This window comes from Rosa chinensis, chromosome 2, assembly GCF_002994745.2.
Source record: "Rosa chinensis cultivar Old Blush chromosome 2, RchiOBHm-V2, whole genome shotgun sequence".
NCBI lineage: Eukaryota > Viridiplantae > Streptophyta > Magnoliopsida > Rosales > Rosaceae > Rosa > Rosa chinensis.
Window position 1 is genome coordinate 10,892,163 of NC_037089.1, and position 20,095 is coordinate 10,912,257.

The following is a 20,095-nucleotide window of genomic DNA, read 5'->3' on the forward strand; positions in this document are numbered from 1 at the left end:
CTCCTGAAGAATATGTTGTTATTCCAGACACAAGTACTCTAAAATGTGTCGAGAAGTGTGCCATCTCTTGCACTGCAAGTGTAATCGAATCCCCAGCATATGCAGAGTGCGTGGGCTTTTGCATGATTGCTTGCAAGATTGTGCCAACTTCTAACATTGCCTTTGGTTGTACTCATTATTGTGTGAGTTCTATCAGCAAAATCATAAACAACATTACCAAACCCTCCATTTCTGGTACCTATACTTTCACTTAAGTTATCTATTTCTCATTCATAATTTCACTGTGCTTCCAATTATTTGCGATATGATTGTTTGTCATGTAGATACTACAACCTATGCAGAAAGCTATGTTGATTCTTGCTACTACAACTGCTCCAAGAATAATAAACTTCATTAGATAAATCATCACTATTAATAGCAGATATTTACTTTCCTTATTTATGTTTTCTACTTCTATTATGACTAGGACTTGGATGCCTATATAAGCACCGGTCATACTTTATACTAGAAACGGTTTTATGAATTGTGTGGGCCTAGAAGTATTGGCGGAGGCGCCTAGTGGCGACAATGAGTGCGAGAGCGAACCTCTCCAGGGGGTATATCTTGTCTCTGCCCCGTTCATGCCTCTGCCGGCGTAGAATACTAGGAGCTCCTCCTGGCCCTCTCGTCGTACAATGGCCCAACTTGCCGTTGATGGTGATATCGCCAGGTAGATTACAGTACCTCTCCCTGTACTGGAATGGAAAGAAGTGGGACTGCTGCCAAGTATTCCTTCAAGCTCCGGAATGCCGCTTCACAATCATGTGATATGAGCATTTTAATGCGACGTTTTAAGTGTTATTTCCTCATATTTACTTAGTTATTTCCTTAAATAAATCCTTTTGGTTTAGAAAAGTTTCTATTTCCTATTTTTATAAAATTTCCATTTCTTATTTATAGAAAGTTTCTATTTTCCGTTTTTAGGAAGTTTCTATTTTTAGTAATAGTTTATATTTTCGAGTCCTTGGAGCAAACAAGCTGAAATGAGCTCGAGTGATGAAAGAGGAGCTAGTCAACGTTGGAGGGAGCTAAGGCAAGACACAAAGGGCTGCATAAATAAGCTGAAATAAAGAAATGAAGTTTTCCTGTTTCAACCAGGAAACCCTGTTCAGAAAAGGAAACTCTGTCAAAGTAAGACTCTTGAGCCAACCAGGAAGCATGGTCGAAATAATAAAGGGAAATGACGTTGAGAGAGGATTTCTGGAGGTACTAGGAGACTATAACGCTTGAAGATGACGCAAGGAGGCCCAAGATCCTTCTAGACTATGGTGGATTTCGGCAAAACAATGAAGGCCCCGTTGGAATTAGGGTTGATGGACAAAGAGATATTTTTGGAGGATAATTGTGTTGTTGCCGTGAAAAGGGAGAGAGAATAACGTGAAAATCAAGAAAAAATCAAAAGATTACTTTGGAGAAGATTTAGGGAGAGTTTTAAGGAAAGAAGAAGTGTGTGCAACAAGAAAAGGTTCAAAACAAGTCTGGATTCGTTCCCTACTTTTTCTAAAGATATTGTGGCCGAAATTGGTGAAGAAAATTAGAAAAAAATCCTATATATTTTGGCAATAATATATTTTAAGGGATATGGACTTAATTTTGGAGAGTTTTGACTGATTGGTTGACACACCAGGACTTACATGGCGCTACATGATTGATTGAAGCTGTGTGACATGATTTAATAATTTTTGAGAAAATAATAGAAGATTCATGAAGCTTGGAGACCAAGTTCACGTCCCCTATATATACTCCCCCGTCTTTGACATTTTGAACACTTCCTTTCATTCAGAAAATTCACACAAAAACGTCAAAGCTCTCTCTCCATTCTCTAGTGCAAGTCTGCATTTTCAAGCAAGGGAGGAAGAAGGAAGAAGAAGCCGTGAGCATCCCTCCATAATCCACCTTGAAGCCGTGAGTTTTGAAGCTTGCTTCCAAGATTCAATAGTTCAACGTTCAAGTTCTTCATCACCATCTCCATTCACGGTGTAATTCAACATTTTTCCTTGTAACCTCTTTCGGTTTTCTTTGTTTGAATTCGTTTGATTTTTTTCTAGTTAACATATAACGTTTAGGGCAAAGTTTAAGCCCAATTTCTATGATTAAATAAAGATTTCGAATTCCATAATTGTGATTCTAAGTTGCTTATGTGAGTTTGTTCGATTCAATTTGCTTGATAGAAATATTTTATATGTTTAACTTATTTGGGTCGACACTTATAGGATTTGCATGTAATTGGTGCTAGATTTAGGTAAACAATTCACCAAATAATTTTGTGAACCTAGATCGAAAGTAGTAAAGGCTTTGGACAAAAATCGAATTCAATTGAAAAGGATTGCAAATAGATGAACTTATTCATACTCGGTTGTGTTTGAGCCCAAAATAAATATTTTTCCCGACAAAGGGAACTCGAAGAAGACCGGGCCAATATCGGTGGCCCAAACTATTTATTTCCGACAAGTTCGGAATATATTGTTTAGAGGCCAAATAAGGCCTGCTTAGAGATCAAGCAATCGTGAGGCAAATCGTGATATTCATGGATTTATTAGTAATTATCAAGAGATTTGATGATTAATGGTGATTTGCTTGGTTGTCAAGACTGTGCAAAACGGGAGCATAAAATATACAGGCTGTGTGTATGGCCGAGATTACGCGAGCGCGAGCAAGATGAGTTGATATATAATTGACCATACAATTAAGGTGGACGTGGAATAAGGGAAGCCATGCAATTAATCATGCTTGATAGCAATCCTCAAGGAATATAGTTATATATATATATAACTATATATATAGTGCATGGATGGCTGGACGTACAACATAGAGGGACATAATTATATATATCCCTATTAGTGTGTATATATATATATATATATATATATATGTAGAAGTGCGCAGAGGGTCATATAGTATATATGATGGGTATATACAATTAAACATGGCAGACAAGTTGTCCTCTTCTACTTCGAGGTAGTCCACGGCTCCACGCAATTAAGTCCTATAGTGGACCAATTAAGCAGAAAATCAAGGGCCTCCCACATACGTGGCAATCAAGGAATGAAGTTGGATGTACGTCAAATGGAAGGAACACCATCACCTCTTAATTGCAATAATATATATATATATATATATATATATATATATATATATATCCTTTCTGATTTGCATGCCGCCGCGAGCTACAAGAGTCCTCGCGAAGATATATTTGCAATTAATACGTGCATATCCTACCACTGCATCCAAGAGGAAGATTACGTCTGAGATTCTAAGAGGCAATTAATCTTTGCCTATATTCTTGCAGTGACAGAGGTGGATAATTATTAATTATCGCCTACGATAATATCAAAACTATTAAGAGTTTTGATTTGATTCAAGGCCAATAACTGTGACCTAAATATAGTATTTCATTCCTCTTAGGAAAGTGAATCTGCAGTAGCCTATATATAGAGGCTAAAAACGATACAGAAAGGGACCACTCTCTAATCAATCAATCCCAGCGATTACAAAGCCTCCCCGGAGCAAACCCCCAACCTCGTTGAAACCCGGTGACCGCCCGCCAGTCCCAGTCTCCTCGCGAGCCGACTGTCAGCCTCACCAGATCAACCCGGCGACCGTACTTCCAGTCCCAGTCTCCCCAGGAGCCGACTGCGAGCACAACCGCCACTGTTACTTCCAGCGAAGCAAGGGTAACGCCCTCGCAACCCAGCGAAGCTAAAGTCACGCTTTAGCAAACCCGTGCTTCTCTCAAACTTCCCAGTGATTGCTCTGCTCAGCCTTTCAACGTTGAGTATCGATTCGGTGAACGCAAAGAGACCACAACCAAAGCCCTTACCCGCGTAAGGCAAGAAGTCCTTCTCCGGAAGGCAAGAAAAGAACCCTGTGACGAGGTTGGTGCTCTCCTCGTCCACAGCGCTTGAAGAAGAAGTCAGGTCACGGGACTACCCCAACGACTGCACCCCGCGGTGCTGGCACGCCTGCGCAACCACTCGCCCAAAAGAAACTGTTTGCACACCAGCTGGTTTTGGAGCCAAACAGGTTGTGCACTTAAGTTGATAACATTTCTCTATGTGTTTTGCGTTGAACATGTTTTGATTAGCTAGCTTTCTAGACTTTGATTGCATGTTTAATAGGATTGATTTAGGTGCTTTCACTTAGGTTAATTAGTAAAGGAAAGTAAAATATGGAAAATCATTTGCTTCAAATGTTTTACTTGATCAACTTCTTTCTCATGACTTAGATGATCAATTATAGGGTTCTAATCGAATTTGATGATATGGAATTGGTTTTGATCTTTGTTTCCTAGCTACGTTCCACCTTTGTATATGTGTTTTTGTATTTTCTTACTTTTATTTAGTTTAATTTTCTAAACCCTAATGTTAAAACCCCCCTTAATTTCGTTTGTGATGCCCCGGAAATTCGTAATTATTTTCCGAGGATTTTCCGGAATCTAATTTTTGGTTGTTGGACGGTTTCGTGGCTCGTGGATGGAGCGGAAGTGTTTCGGATGAATTTTTATTCGGAAAGTGTGACTTTACGGAGGTTGCAAAGGTTGACTTTTGAAGCGTTGGGATTCTCCAAAAACTTCCTTCACAAAAGTTGTAGAGCGCGTCGATACGAGTTCGTGGACATATGGAACGTGAGAATCGGAGTTCGTATGAGAAAGTTATGAGCGTTTGAAGTTTTGGGAAAATTCTATAAATAGTAGTTTCCATTTTCGGAAACTTACTATTTCCATTTCTTTCATTCTTCTTTTTCCGGAAATCAGAAGCTCTGTTCTCTCTCTTCTTTGCGCGTGACCCGACCCGAACCCAGTGACCCGACCCGAATTTTCCGGCGATCTCCGGCCACCTCTAACCTTGAAACCTGCACAGAACGATTCGCCTCTCTTGTGCGGTCGTCTCTGTGGCAGCCTCTTGCGGCGATTCGTGGTGGAGGAAGTGTAGCAAAGCGGTGCAGTTGGAGGATTTCGGACCCGGTCGGAAATCCTTGTTCGGACGTCGGCGAGACTTCAAGCCTTCTTGGTTGAGCTCAGAGCAGCCTCGTCGATCGATCCTTGGTGGTTGTTTGGATCGATTCACGTGAAACCTTGTTCAACTCAGTTGGGATTACTGTTCACGGTTTGTGAGGTAGTTTTCGATCCCTTAAGCTTGTTTTCTGACTTCGAGCTAGTTATGAGAATTCACAAGCATGCTTAGATGAAGCTTTTTGATGTTGGGAGTTTTGTGAAATAATGAGTTTTTGGCCGGCGGCGGTGCACCACCGTCTGTGGTGGCGTTCCGGCCACTTAAGGAACTGTTTTTGGTATTATATATGTTCTACTCGTTGATACGAGCGTTTCGATATATAATATGCAAATTTTGGAGTTCGTATGGAATTGTTATGATTTTTGCAGTTTCATACCGATCGATTATTCTATCCGTGAGGATTTGAGCGTCCGATCGACTTGTGGTTTGGTCACATCGATCGTGGACGTATTCCGGAGACTTTGGGAGGTCTCAGATGTGGTTTCGCCTCGATTGGCGCCACTTTGGGGATTTTAGTTCAAAACAAGGGTTTCGGACTTGAATCATTTGTGAATCGTTACTGATTTGAGATCATTGGTGATTAGGTGCTTCGAAAGGTGGATTGGAAGAGTGGTTGGTGATAGTGTTAGTTCGGTTCTGTATAGAAGACGCAGCGGGATTCTAAGGTGAGTAATCTCACGAAGTTCATTCACGAACGGGAATACCTAATTGTTTTGAGAGTTATTAGTTAACTGCAAACTATAGTTGGTATTAGTAGGCATTCCTGAGCGGATGACTACATATAGATATATATTTGCGTGAAATATATATGTTTTGGGTGGTTTGTGGATTTATGAAAACAATATGCATGAAATGATGCTTTTTATTGTTTTGGGGTGTGGCTTTTGGAAAACAAATGATTTGTGGAAATGATTGATTTCGATTTGTTTTGAAAAGCGTTGAGATTTGAGAAAAGTGTTGAGATTTGGGTATGAAAACAATAGGCATGAATTGATGCTTTATATTGTTTTGTGTTATGGCTTTTTCGGAAAACAATGATTATGGAAATGTTGATTTCGATTGTTTTCAAAAGCGTTGCGATTTTTGTAACATTTTGGGTCCAATGCGACTCCTTTAATGTTTTGCTCCAAGGGACAGTGCGGCCCGAGGATCGAAGGTCTAAGACCTTGGGTAGAATATCAGGTGACCACGTCTTTGGCCGGACGAGTGGTTACGTTTTCAGTTAGAGCTCTAATCTGTCTGCCATATAGGTAATTCATGGGGTAACGGGAATTGGTTATTAATAACTCATGACATTACGTATTTTTAGGGAACAAGGTGTGAGTTGCTTCCTTATTAATGGTTTTTAAGGGGACAAGGTGTGAGTTGTTTTCCTTATTAACGTTTTGATAGAAATCAAGGTGTGAGTTGCTTTCTATGGTACGCTTATGGTACAACTGATAGAATTCAAGGTGTGACTTGTTTTCTATGTTTTAACTGATAGAATTCAAGGTGTGAGTTGCTTTCTATGGTACGCTTATGGTACAACTGCTAGAATTCAAGGTGTGAGTTGTTTTCTATGTTTTATTGATAGAATTCAAGTGTGGGTTGTTTTCTATGTTTCGTTTTAAAAGGAAACAAGGTGTGAGTTGCTTTCTTTTATTTCGATTTGAAAGGAAATTAAAGTGTGAGTTGTTCTCCTTATTTCGTGTTTTAAGGAATCAAAGCGTGAGTTGTTTTCCTCGTTTGGCGTGAGTTGTGCATGTGTGTTTTGAGTTACTCATACGGGCTTGCAAAAGCTTACCGGGTTTGTTGTGTGACAACCCGGTACACTATTCAAACGGTGTAGGGGTTAATCCTGCAGGTTAGGATATTCGAGGTTGAGGCAGCGAGCTAGCAGCTTTATGGTAGGAAGCCACCTTTGTGACTTTACCTTTGCTAAGGACTTCCGTTGTATAGTTACTCTGTGCAGCCTTTACGTTTTATCTTGTTGTTGACAATTTAATTCGTATGCTTGTGTAATATATAACTCTATGGACGAGTGTATATTGACTTTGAGGGTTCAGGGCATCAATATCTGTGTAAGTTAAAGGAAAAAAAAAAGATTCCAGGTATTTTGTATTGATAAATGGACGTTCACGCATATATAATTATGGGGTTATATATATCGATTTTCATGTGTGTAAAACCAGGGGCGTGACATCATTACTTGTATATATTTTTGTAAATATTATACTTTTTTTTGTTTTAATTCTTTATTTGTTTTACAATGACAGGTGTACCCTCAATCCCCCGGATTTGAACGATCCCTATTTACCGTATACTAACGATGACATTTTTAGGGTTAAATTATGCGCTTACTTTTAACGTATCAATTTTTGGCGCCATAGCCGGGGATTGAAAAAACACTTGTTAAATTGTATTATTGTTTATAATTGTTGTATATAATTTGTTCGAAACTTAGTTAATTAATTACTTAGGATGTTATTTTTATTGTTGAACACGAATTTTAAGTGTAGGTTTTAAATTGAGAGGAATAGGTGAAGTCGCGTTTGTTAATATTGGCATAAACCCTTTATTGGTACCTAGCTCAGGTTCCTTAAGGTTAAGGGCGGCCTTTATTAACACTTGTTGAACTGTCTTCACACTTAGAACTTTTTTTCATCTTAGTAAGTATAGCCTATGTGGGATGGTGTCTAGGAAGGGGACAACGTTCATGACGGGTTTTGGATCCAGAAGTGCTTACAAATGGGCCTAGCTCATGCCAAAATGGATTCTGCCTCTTGTGGTCGCCCTCCCCTACCTGGCCATTTCAATAAGGTTGCCCAAATGATGTAAGAGGGACTTTGTGTCTAGGCGACTATACTTTGACCGCACGTCCACTTGATTTACCACTTGGAATTAGATTCGATATCGATAATCTTTATAACAAAAGAATATATTGTGATACACTAAGGTATATTGGATAAAACAGTCTTGAAAAAGGGTAGCTGTTTCAGTCCCATTGCACATCGATCGAGACCCCCTGTTCCCGTACCTAAGTGTTGAAAATAAATTAAATTGTAAAAGGGGAAAGAAATACTTGTGAATACTCTATACGTGTAAATTATTGTGTTGTTTCACACTTGTAAAAAATTATTATGATTTATACTTGTGTCTTGTATAAGAAATTATGTACAATATACTTGTTAATTATACTTGTAGTTTGTAATTCATAGTTACTTGTTTATATACTTTGTATTTCTTTGTTAATTTAACTTTATTTAATGGAGGTATCATCTGACTGAAAGACGTTAAACTCAAGCGCTGCTTGGGAGGCAACCCAATTCAGAAGTAGCTATGAAGGAGTCTACGAACGCAGATTTGCTTTCTCTTTCCCTATTTCTTTTACTTTTCAATTTTCTCCTTTGCTTTGGTAGTTATTTTCATAAATTTCATCCATATATGCTTATTTGTTTCATTGCATGCTTATGAGTGATTACATTGAGGACAGTGCAATATTTAAGTGTGGGGGAAGAGATTTATACTTGTATCTTGAGTCATATATATTGAAAAATACAAAAATTCAAAAAATTTCAAAAAATTAAAAAAATTTCGTTGCTTTTATTTATTGAGTCTTAGTCCTTCGTCTTTGTGTTTGAGTCATACGATGCCCTTTCAGCTGTCTAGGATGAGCTTTTATCTCTGAAATTATGGCTAAGAGAGGATCACAATATTGAGATGATTTTAAATGGTATTCTTTGGTTAATTGAGATATATGAAAGATGTACGTGGATATGGATTTCGTGACTTGGTACAGAATATGAGCATGTTAAGATGAGTTTTGATTCATAAAAACTCATGTGAGATATTTGAGCCCATGCCCCTTTTTCTTGGAGTGATAAATGAAAAAGAATATATTCTTATTTTCTTGGCAATGTTTTGGTGATCTCATTATTCTTTCATTTTGATTGATTGCTTGCCATAGATTAAGTTTGATGGACTAGAGAATGCTATAATTCACTCTTGTGCTTGTTGAGACTTTTATCAATACATGTCCCTGATTCTGGAAAGGATAGAGGCACCCCAGGAATTACCACTATTGCTAAATAAGCCTGTGTCCCTAATTGTGTACACAAGATGTGCACCCCCTTAGATAAACCCCTTTGAGCCTACATTATAAGCCTTTTTCCTTCATCACCCTTTAAAATCCTTAACCCCTGAACCTTAGTATAGTTACAACCTTACCATTTGTTCTAAGAACTTAGTGGAGCTATCTTTTGAGATTACTACATAGATTTGGCGTTAAGGATGAAGAGTAAGAAGAGGTGAAAGTTCAAGTGTGGGGGTAGACTTGTCCATGAGAAAAAAAAAATTGTATGTGAAAGCTGTGAAAAAGAAAATGAAAAAAAAAAAAAATATATATATATATATATATATATATATATGTTTATGGATTTTAGTCCCCCATACTTGGTGAGTTTGGAGATCGTTTTGAATTGAAGACCCACAACTGAAAAATTTGGTCTTTGTCCGATTTCCAAGAGTTCAAGGGAAGGTTAGAGTGAAGGTTGGGCTTTGCCTATATGGGTGTGACGTTTTGCTTGGTGGATTTCAAGAAGTCTCTTTACATCAACATGAGCTCTGCTAGGTTTTTAGGACACTTTGTTAAATTCCTTACATTTCATTTCTTAAAACCTTAAGCCTTGGCCCCATTATAACCCTTAATAGGACCTTCTTGATCCTTAAGATGGGACAGCCTTTGTGATGACCTGGATTTTCGTTATGTAATTTTGATAATTAATAATGGACCAGTTGTACGAATAATTGTTATTATGCTTTATTCGTAGGTTGTTTGTGAAGTGGAATGGTTTTCGTATGCATAATTATTCGAATTTCACAGTTTAGGGGGTGGTGTGATGTTTGACTTTTTATACGTTTTGATTCTCAGAAAACTTCCTTCACGAAAGTTGTAGAGCGCATCGATACAAGTTCGTGGACATGCGGAACGCGTCAATCGGAGTTCGAATGAGGAAGTTATGGCTATTGGAAGAATTTTCCATTTTAGTATAAATAGGGAAAATCTGAAATTTTATTTCATTTTTCCCTTTCCTTTTCCGGAAGCCCTCTCCTCTCTCTCTTTTCTCTCTCGGTCGATACCTTCAGTATCAAAGATTTTAGACTGACCCGACCCGGACCCGGCAGATCCGACCCGGTCGGAACTCACAGCTCCGGCGACCTCTTCCGGTGAAACGAGCCCAGATCAGTTGGCCTCCTTGCTCCGGTCGTCTCTGTGGTGGTCTCTAGCGGCGATTCTCCTTCACGGCGGCACTGTAAGAAGGCACAGGTTGAGGAAATCGGACCCGACCGGAAAACGTAGCTCCGGCGACGGTACAGCTTCATGTTTCCTTCCTTGGCTCGTCTGAGTCGATCTATGGTGTTTGTTTGGATCGATTTACGTGGAAATCGGTTCAACTCTGATTGAGCAAAAATTCAAAGCTTGTGAGGTAGTTTTCGACCCTTTATGCTTGTTTTCTGACTTCGAGCTAGTTATGAGAATTCACAAGCATGCTTAGATGAAACTTTTTGATGTTGGGAGTTTTGTGAAATATTGAGTTTTGGCCGGCGGCGGTGCACCACCGTCTGTGGTGGCTTTTCGGTGGCTTTCCGGCCATGTAGGGAACTGTTTGTGGTATTATATATGTTCTACTCATTGATACGAGCGTTTCGATATATAGTATGTAAATTTTGGAGTTCGTATGAAATTGTTATGATTTTTACAGTTTCATACCGATCGATTTATTCGATCCGTGAGGATTCGAGCGTCCGATCGAGTTGTGGTTTGGTCACATCGATTGTGGACATATTCCGTAGACTTTGGGAGGTCTCAGATGTGGTTTTGCCTCGATTGGCGCCACTTTGGGGATTTTAGTTCAAAACAGGGGGTTCGGACTTAAATCAAATGTGAATCGTCACTAAGTTGGAACCGTATGTGATTAGGTACTTGACGAAGTATTCTAGACGGTTATTTTGTGGATTGGCAGCTTGGTACTTTATTGAAGACGCAGCGGGATTTCAAGGTGAGTAATCTCACAAGGTTCAATATGAACGGAATTACCACTATCGTTTTGGTGTTAATTAATTAACTGCAAACTATAGTTGGTATTAGTAGACATTCCTGAGCGAATGACTATGTATATATATTTACGGGAAATATATATTCTTGTGGATGATTGTGATGAATAATAATATGCATGATGGTGCTCGTATTATTGTTGAATGTGACTTTTCAGAAAACAATATTGTAGAAAAAGATGTTTTCTATTATTTGAAAAGTATTGAGCGTGACTCATTTTAGATGTATTGGTCTTTGTACCAAGAGTCACAGATGGTGAGCAGGGATTAGGAAGGCCGAAGCTAGATGTTGTAACGTTTTTAGGTCGAGTGCGACTCACTTAACGTTTGACTTTAAGACCAGATAGGGTCTAAGAAGATTACATATCACAGATGGTGACAGGTTGCAGACGGTGACCTTGATGTTTGATTTCATGACCAGACGGGGTCTGAAGATCATGTGTCACAGATGGTGACAGAGCACAGATGGTGACCTTAGTGTTGTTGATTTTGAGACTAGACGGGGTCTGGAAACCACATGTCACAGATGGTGATAGGTCGCAGATGGTGACCAAGGCAGGAAATAGGTAATCACGTCCGTAGTCGGACAAGTAGTTACGATTTCAATAGAGCTATAGTTTGTCTGCCATTATAGATTATGGGAGTAACGGTCGAGGTTGCTAGGGACTCATTAGTATGTAGTTAAAGGAGAATTCCTTGAGTATTCTTCTTTTATTGTCTAGATGAGACTTGAATTGCTTCTTGATGGTTAAGTTAGCAAATAGAACAATTTCACTGCGGTGATTTATGTTGTCCTTTAGATGGAAAGGTCATGGAGTGCTAGAAGGAATCATGGTTGCATGATTTCCTTTAGCTGATGTGTGTGAGTTGTTGATTTATGTTCATGAGTTACTCATACGAGCTTTCATAAGCTTACCGGGTTTTGTTGTGTGGAAACCCGGTGCACCATTCTTTTGGTGTAGGGGTTAATCCTGCAGGTCAGGATAATCATGGCTGAAGCTGAGGTAGCTTGTTGGCAGCTGAACGGGTAGGAAGCAAATTTTGTTGGCTTTGCCATTGTTATGACTTCCGCTTTGTAGTAAGCTCTGAGGAGCATTTATGTTTTATTTTGTGATGACAATTTAATTCGTAAGTTTTGTAATATATGACTCTGTGGAGCGGGTCAATATTTGAAATTGTGGGTTCAGGGTATCAATATGTACTTGCTGTAAAGGGAAGATGTCTCCATGTACCTTGTATTGATGACTGAATGATCGCGCATGTATAATTATGGGATTATATATCGATTTTCATGTGTGTAAAATCAGGGGCGTGACAGCCTTTGATCTGTGGAGATGAGTTATAAGAGTTGAACCTATGGCTTGGGTCCATCCGTGCAAGTAGTTGATATCTTTCATGAGATCTTTGAAAAAAAAAATTATATTCACAAAGTGCTTTTCGTTTCTTATATATGTGAGCTATTTGATTGCCTTAAAATATGTTCTCTCACATATAATTGAGTGATTATAAGCTTTTAAGCATTGCCTTGAATTGTGAGAGAAGAAAGAGTGGATATACCTTGTGAGGATATGAATCATACTTGTCTGAAACATACTGAGCTCCAACTCATCACCATTGTTACAACCAAGTCCTACTTGTGTATGTGTGGATTATGTGTTTTAATTAACTCTCGAATGCCTAAACATTGATTCTTGGTTGAGTGCTAATCTTGATATTGTGAAAGTAAGAGATTTCTGAGACAAAATGTTGAAGGCAATAGAGTCTTTTTATGTTGTAACATTTGAGTCTTTTTCTTTAAATTTCGTTGAGTCTTAGTTGTGTCTATGTTGTGATTTTGCTCAGAGACTAGCAAAAGCTAAGTGTGGGGGAATTTGATTGGAGCATTTTAATTCGACGTTTTAAGTGTTATTTCCTCATATTTACTTAGTTATTTCCTTAAATAAATCCTTTTGGTTTAGAAAAGTTTCTATTTCCTATTTTTAGAAAATTTCCATTTCTTATTTATAGAAAGTTTCTATTTTCCGTTTTTATGAAGTTTCTATTTTTAGTAATAGTTTATATTTTCAGGTCCTTGGAGCATACAAGCTGAAATGAGCTCAAGAGATGAAAGAGGAGCTAGTCAACGTTAGAGGGAGCTAAGGCAAGACACAAAGGGCTCCTTAATGAGCTGAAATAAAGAAATGAAGTTTTCCTGTTTCAACCAGGAAACCCTGTTCAGAAAAGGAAACTCTGTCAAAGTAAGACTCTTGAGCCAATCAGGAAGCATGATCGAAATAATAAAGGGAAATGACGTTGAGAGAAGATTCCTGGAGGCACTAGGAGACTATAAGGCTTGAAGATGACTCAAGGAGGCCCAAGATCCTTCTAGACTATTGTGGATTTCGGCAAAACAATGAAAGCCCATTGGAATTATGGTTTTTGACGCACAAAGAGATATTTTTGGAGGGTAATTGTGTTGTTGCGGTGAAAAGGGAGAGAGAATAACGTCAAATCAAGAAGAAATCAAAAGATTACTTTGGGGAAGATTTAGGGAGAGTTTTAAGGAAAGAATAAGTGTGTGCAACAAGAAAAGGTTCAAAACAAGTCTAGATTCGTTCTCTACTTTTTCTAAAGATATTGTGGTCGAAATTGGTGAAGAAAATCATTAAAAAATCCTATATATTTTGGCAATAATATATTTTAAGGGATATGGAATTAATTTTGGAGAGTTTTGATTGGTTGGTTGACACACCAGGGCTTACATAGCACTACATGATTGGTTGAAGCTATGTGGCATGATTTAAAAAAATTTGGGAAAATAATAGAAGATTCGTGAAGCTTGAAGACCAAGTTCACGTCCCCTATATATACTCCCCCTTCTTTGACGTTTTGAACACTTCCTTTCATTCAGAAAATTCACACAAAAACGTCAAAGCTCTCTCTCCATTCTCTAGTGCAAGTCTGCGTTTTCAAGCAAGGGAGGAAGAAGGAAGAAGAAGCAGTGAGCATCCCTCCATAATCCACCTTGAAGTCGTGAGTTTTGAAGCTTGCTTCCAAGATTCAATAGTTCAACGTTCAAGTTCTTCATCACCATCTCCATTCACGGTGTAATTCAACCTTTTTCCTTGTAACCTCTTTCGGTTTTCCTTGTTTGAATTCGTATGATTTTGTTCTAGTTAACATATAACGTTTAGGGCAAAGTTTATGCTCAATTTCTATGATTAAATAAAGATTTCGAATTCCATAATTGTGATTCTAAGTTGCTTATGTGAGTTTGTTAGATTGAATTTGCTTGATAGAAATCTTTTATATGTTTATCTTATTTGGGTCGACACTTATAGGATTTGCATGTAATTGGTGCTAGATTTAGCTAAACAATTCACCTAATAGTTTTGTGAACCTAGATCGAAAGTAGTAAAGGCTTTGGACTAAAATCAAATTCAATTGAAAATGATTGCAAATAGATAAACTTATTCATACTAGGTTGTGCACTTAAGTTGATAACCTTTCTCTATGTGTTTTGCATTGAACATGTTTTGATTAGCTAGCTTTCTAGACTTTGATTGCATGTTTAATAGGATTGATCTAGGTGTTTTCACTTAGGTTAATTAGTAAAAGAAAGTAAAATATGGAAAATCATTTGCTTTACATGTTTTACATGATCAACTTCTTTCTCATGACTTAGATGATCAATTATTGGGTTCTAATCGAATTTGATAATATGGAATTGGTTTTGATCTTTGTTTCCTACGTTCCACCTTTGTATATGTGTTTTTGTATTTTCTTACTTTTATTTAGTTTAATTTTCGAAACCCTAATGTTAAAACCCCCCTTAATTTCGTTACTTTTATATATTTTTGTAAATATTATACTTCGTTTCTATTTTAATTCTTTATTTGTTTTACAATGACAGGTGTACCCTCAATCCCCGGATTTGAACGATCCCTATTTACCGTATGCTAACGATGACATTTTCAGGGTTAAATTATACGCTTACTTTTAGCGTATCATCTGGTGTCCAGTCAATTTCTTTCTTGTGGGTCCTCTTCAGATCTTTGAAAAATGGGAGGCACCTGTCAGTGAGTCTAGAGATGAACCGAGAGAGGGCGGTTAGTTTGCCTTGGAGGCTGTGCACGTTCACCTTCCATTCTGGAGCCTTTATGACGAGGATGGCTTGCACCTTGTCAGGATTAGCCTATATGCCCCGTTCACTGACGATGTAACCCAGAAATTTGCTAGCGGTGACGCCAAAGAAACATTTTTCTGGGTTGAGGCACATACCATAAGCCAAGAGAATTGCGGATATGATACTGAAGTTTGCCACGTGTCCTCTGGCTTTGATGCTTTTGACCAACATGTCGTCCACGTATACCTCTATTATCTTGCCGAGATGCTCAACGAACATGGCATTCATCAACGCTGATAAGTTGCATCGGCGTTCTTCAAACCGAAAGGCTTAACATTGTAACAGTATAGGCCCTTGTCGGTGGTGAAGGTGGTGCATTCCTGGTCGCCAGGGTGCATCTTGATCTGATTATAGCCGGAGAAGGCGTCCATCATGCTGAGCAGCTCGTGTCTAACGATTGCATCGACAAGTTAATCAATGTGGGGTTGCGGGAAGCTATCCTTTAGACATGCCTTGTTAAGACCTTTGAAGTCGACACACATTCGCCACTTTCTGCTAGGTTTCTTGAGCATGACCAGGTTGGAAATCCACTGGGGATAATTGACCTGGCGGATGAACGCAATGCCCTAAAGCTTAGCAACCTCCTCCCCTATTGCACGATATCTCTCTTTATCGAAGGCTCTTCGCCGCTGCTTGTCAGGATAGAAGGATGGTTTGATACTCAACTTGTGTGTGATGATCACAGGGGAGATGCCCGACATATCAGCGTAGGACCATGCAAAGACGGCGGCGTTGTCACGTAGAAACTGAGTGAGTTCGGCCGCTATCTCTGGGGCTAGCTGAGCGCCGATGTGGACCGTCCGCTCAAGGTGCTCATCGGAGATGCTGATAACCATCAAGGATGTCTCTGGTTTGACATGTTCCTTTTTGACCTATTTCTCCTCGTTATCCTGAGGATCCTCAAAAATATTGGCCGCTAGTACATGGTTTCCTACTATTAGGATCTCATGGCGGCGTGTCGACCGTGCCACCGTTGTTGAGTAACACTCTCGTGACAACTGTTGACTTCCTTTCACACAGCATGCCCCTTTGGGTGTTGGGAACTTCATGAGAAACATGTATCCGGCTATGATGCACTTTAGTTTGTTGAGTGTCGGTCGACCAATGATGGCATTCTATGAACTGAAGCAATGGACAACGATGAACTCCGTATGTATTTCCGCTGTACATGGACTAGCGCCGATGACTAGACGCATGTAGTTAGAACCTAGCGGTTGGGTGACGTCACTAGAGAAACTGAACAATGGCTCATGATTCTGGAGTAATTTCCTATGTCGCTGGAGTTGGTTGTAGCAGCCATTGAATATGACGTTGACAGCGGATCCGCTGTCGACAAGGACTCTTCCCACTGACCATTTATCGAGCATGGCGTCGATCAAGAATGGATCATCGTGGGGTAGATGTACTCCACGCTCTTCGTCCTCTGAGAACGTAATGGGTTCCCAACCAGACCTTGGGAGTTTAGCGAATCTCTCATAGCGAATGTTGCAAATTTCTTTGGGGTAGTTAGCTCGTGTATAGTGCTTTCTTGCCCTATGAGACATGTTGGTGATTGGAGCACCACCATCGATGGTGTTGATGCGGCGCATGTCCTCAATGTTAGCGGCCACATGTGGCGGTTGGCGCACCCATCTTACCATCACGATACAAAGTCTCAATAGCTGTTTTGAGAGTGTTGCAATTGTTGGTGTTCTGACCGCTATCCTCATGTTATTTATACCACTTGCCGGTGTTTCTTGGTTTTCCCACTCTTGGGTACTTTCTTGGGGGTGGCGGTGGGATCTGGTCTTCACATTGATCGTATATCTCTTCATACGAGGCTGTAAGAACTGTAAACACTGCGTACCGCTGAGAGGACTTCGTCTGTTTGTTACTGTTATCTCCATGGGATGAGTGGTTGCCCTTATTGTAATGCTGGTCCTTTTGCCGCTTGCTCTAGTAGTTGCCCCGTTGCCACTCTCTCTTCTTATCGGTTGGCGGCGTAGCAGTAGTTTTGTTAGCGGTTTCCTGATGGCTGAAGGAGGGCTGAGTGGACTTTGTCGGTGTTGGTGGTGATGGTGGGGTTTCTCCATATGTGATGAATTATGCCTGTACATGGATGACGGCTTTGCTCATGACATGGTCATATGCAGCGTTTGGATGGTTGTAATTGATATGATAGAGAAATGGTCCCTTTAGGAGTCCCTGCTTGAAGGCTGCTAATGCCATTGTTTTATCAAGATCGCGACATTGAGATGCCGCCGCTCGCCACCTGGTGACAAATGCCTTCAAAGTTTGCTCTGCCCCCTACTTAACGTTGAACAGTTTAGTAGTGGTGTGATGTCCTGCGGCCAGCAGGATGAACCAAGAAAGGAAAGCATTTTGATAGTGCATGGAATGAGTCGATGGATCCCCGTGGGCATTCAAATAACCAGCTCATTGCCTCATTATCTAGCGTTTCGCTGAACAAGTGGTAGAGTGTGGCATCATCAAATCCCTTGTTGTTAGTGACTTTTTTGAATGCGTCCATATGGACGAAGGGATCAGTCATGCCGCCATAATCCTTTTTTTGGTGTCTTTGCATGTGCTGGTCTGACGATTTGCAGGATGCTGGCGGTGAATGGCCCTGGCCTGGACGCAAAGAGAGGATTTGGAATTGGCGTTGGGGCGCCTACCTCCGCCTGGATTAGCCTTTGCTCTAATTGCTGCATCCTTTCTAGGATTAGGGCGATTGTGTCGCCAACTGGCCCTGCTTGAGATTCCATTGGACCAGTTCCCGCCTGGGGACAGGTGGATTACCTTCAGTTCTAGCCCTAGCTGCCGAGCGGTTGGTATGCGGTTGTGACTCTGCTTCTTTCTCCAACATGAGTCGGGGCAGAGGAGGTGGGCCCATTCCTAACTGTTCTGGTGGGTTCAGCGGCACCTGCATCTGTATGATTGGTACGGGTACCAATCTGCCGGAATTGGGTCGACTACGTCTGGTGCTCCGCGATTGCTCTCTTTGTGTTGGGTTAGCGTTTGCCTCCAGCACCTTTTTCAGTTCGTCGAATTTTGACATCAGTGTGGCCACTTGCTTTTGGTCCTCAGTCTTCTCTCTGCGCTCTTGTTCACGCTCCCTATTTGCCTTGTGGAGGTCCGCCAATGCCAGCTCATACATGGCGGCGAGATCCTGGCCTGGTGGGCGACTGCTGCCCGGTTGGGTCTCCGCTATAGTTTGAGTCAGCGGGACCTGAGATGAGCCGTGGGGTTCCGCGCTAAGGTTGACTGAAGTGTTGATTAGTGCCCTGTTAATTTTAACCGCTGGGTTAATGTTAGCCGTGGGGTTGGTGGGATGAGGGTTGGCAAATTGATCCGCTTGCTCCTCAGCGTTTCCCCCGTTATTGTTAGTCATGGTGACTATTGTGGTGGGATGGCATTTTGTTCGAGGATTCCCACAGATGGCGCCAATGTTAATATCTGAGATTCAGCGGTAGCTAAATCTTGGTTAACGCTGGTACGTCCATCGGACCGCTACTTGTGGTTTTCTCATAGCTTCCGCTATCTGTCAAGCAAAATACAAAGGGCGTCAGAGGGAGACCGCGTTGGGCGGTCTTCTCTTCTCCGATGCCTAAGTTAGTCAATGTATTTGTATTGACAACATAACAGTGAGTAGTAAATGCATAATTAATGAGGAGATAGGAGAGAACCTTTTATAGGTAGGGAAGAGGCTGACATCTTCCATTTTTTCGATGTGGGACTAAGGTGGTTTAGTTCCCAGCTTCTAGAGCTTCTGATGTTGTCTTGGTGTGGCGCGTCAACGGTGATCTGAGGGTGAGCCAGGGCTCCGCTGATAGCTTGTATTGCTGTGTTTCCGTAGATCACACCCTTGGTGGTTATTGGTACCGTTGGCGGTAGGATGAGCATAGCTCATTATAGCTAATTATGCTTGGCAAATGCCTATTTAAGTACAAGGCAGAAGTGCCCTACCTAAGTGTAATAGGCGCATTATTGTACTTATCGATCTCAATGCACAAGACTGGACATCTCATTTGCCGTGAACTTGTTAGCTAGACATAGCTCTACGCCAACACGACACCATTGGACTGGTGTTAAGGATATCTTTTAATATCTAAGTGGTACGATTGATATGGGCTTGTTCTATCCCTACAGAGAGACAATAGATTCAGACCCATCATATGTTAAGAATGCCCCCGACAGTGGTCTGCGTTCTCTCTCCCCATCACAAAATGACATAAGTGTTTTGGAAGGTTTTGCTGATGCAGGGTGTCTCTCTGACCCACACAATTAAAGATCGTTCCCAAACTGATTATGTGTTCACCATTGGTAAGACCGCGATATATTGGAGGTCTACTAAATAGACCATAGTCGCTACTTCTTTGAACCATGCAGAGATTATTGCTCTTCACTAAGCGGTTCGTGAATGTATATGGCTTAGATCCATAATTACGCATGTTCGAAGCAATTGTGGTTTGAAGTCTACCACAGATGAACTTAAGCAATGAGGATAATGCTGCTTGCATTGAAAAAATGAAGCAAGTCTATATCAAAGGCGACAACACCAAGCATATATCGCCTAAGTTCTTCTACAATCAGCAGCAACACAAGCTCTTCAAGATTAAAGTGAATCAGGTTCGATCTTAGGATAATGTGGCAGACTTGTTTACTAAGTCATTACCCAAATTCATGTTCGAGAAACATGTTACAAGCATTGGCTTGCGAAAGTTATCTGAATTTCCATGATCATAGTCATCAGGGGGAGACACAGTCATCAGGGGAAAATGTCCACATGTTGATCTCGAAACATGAA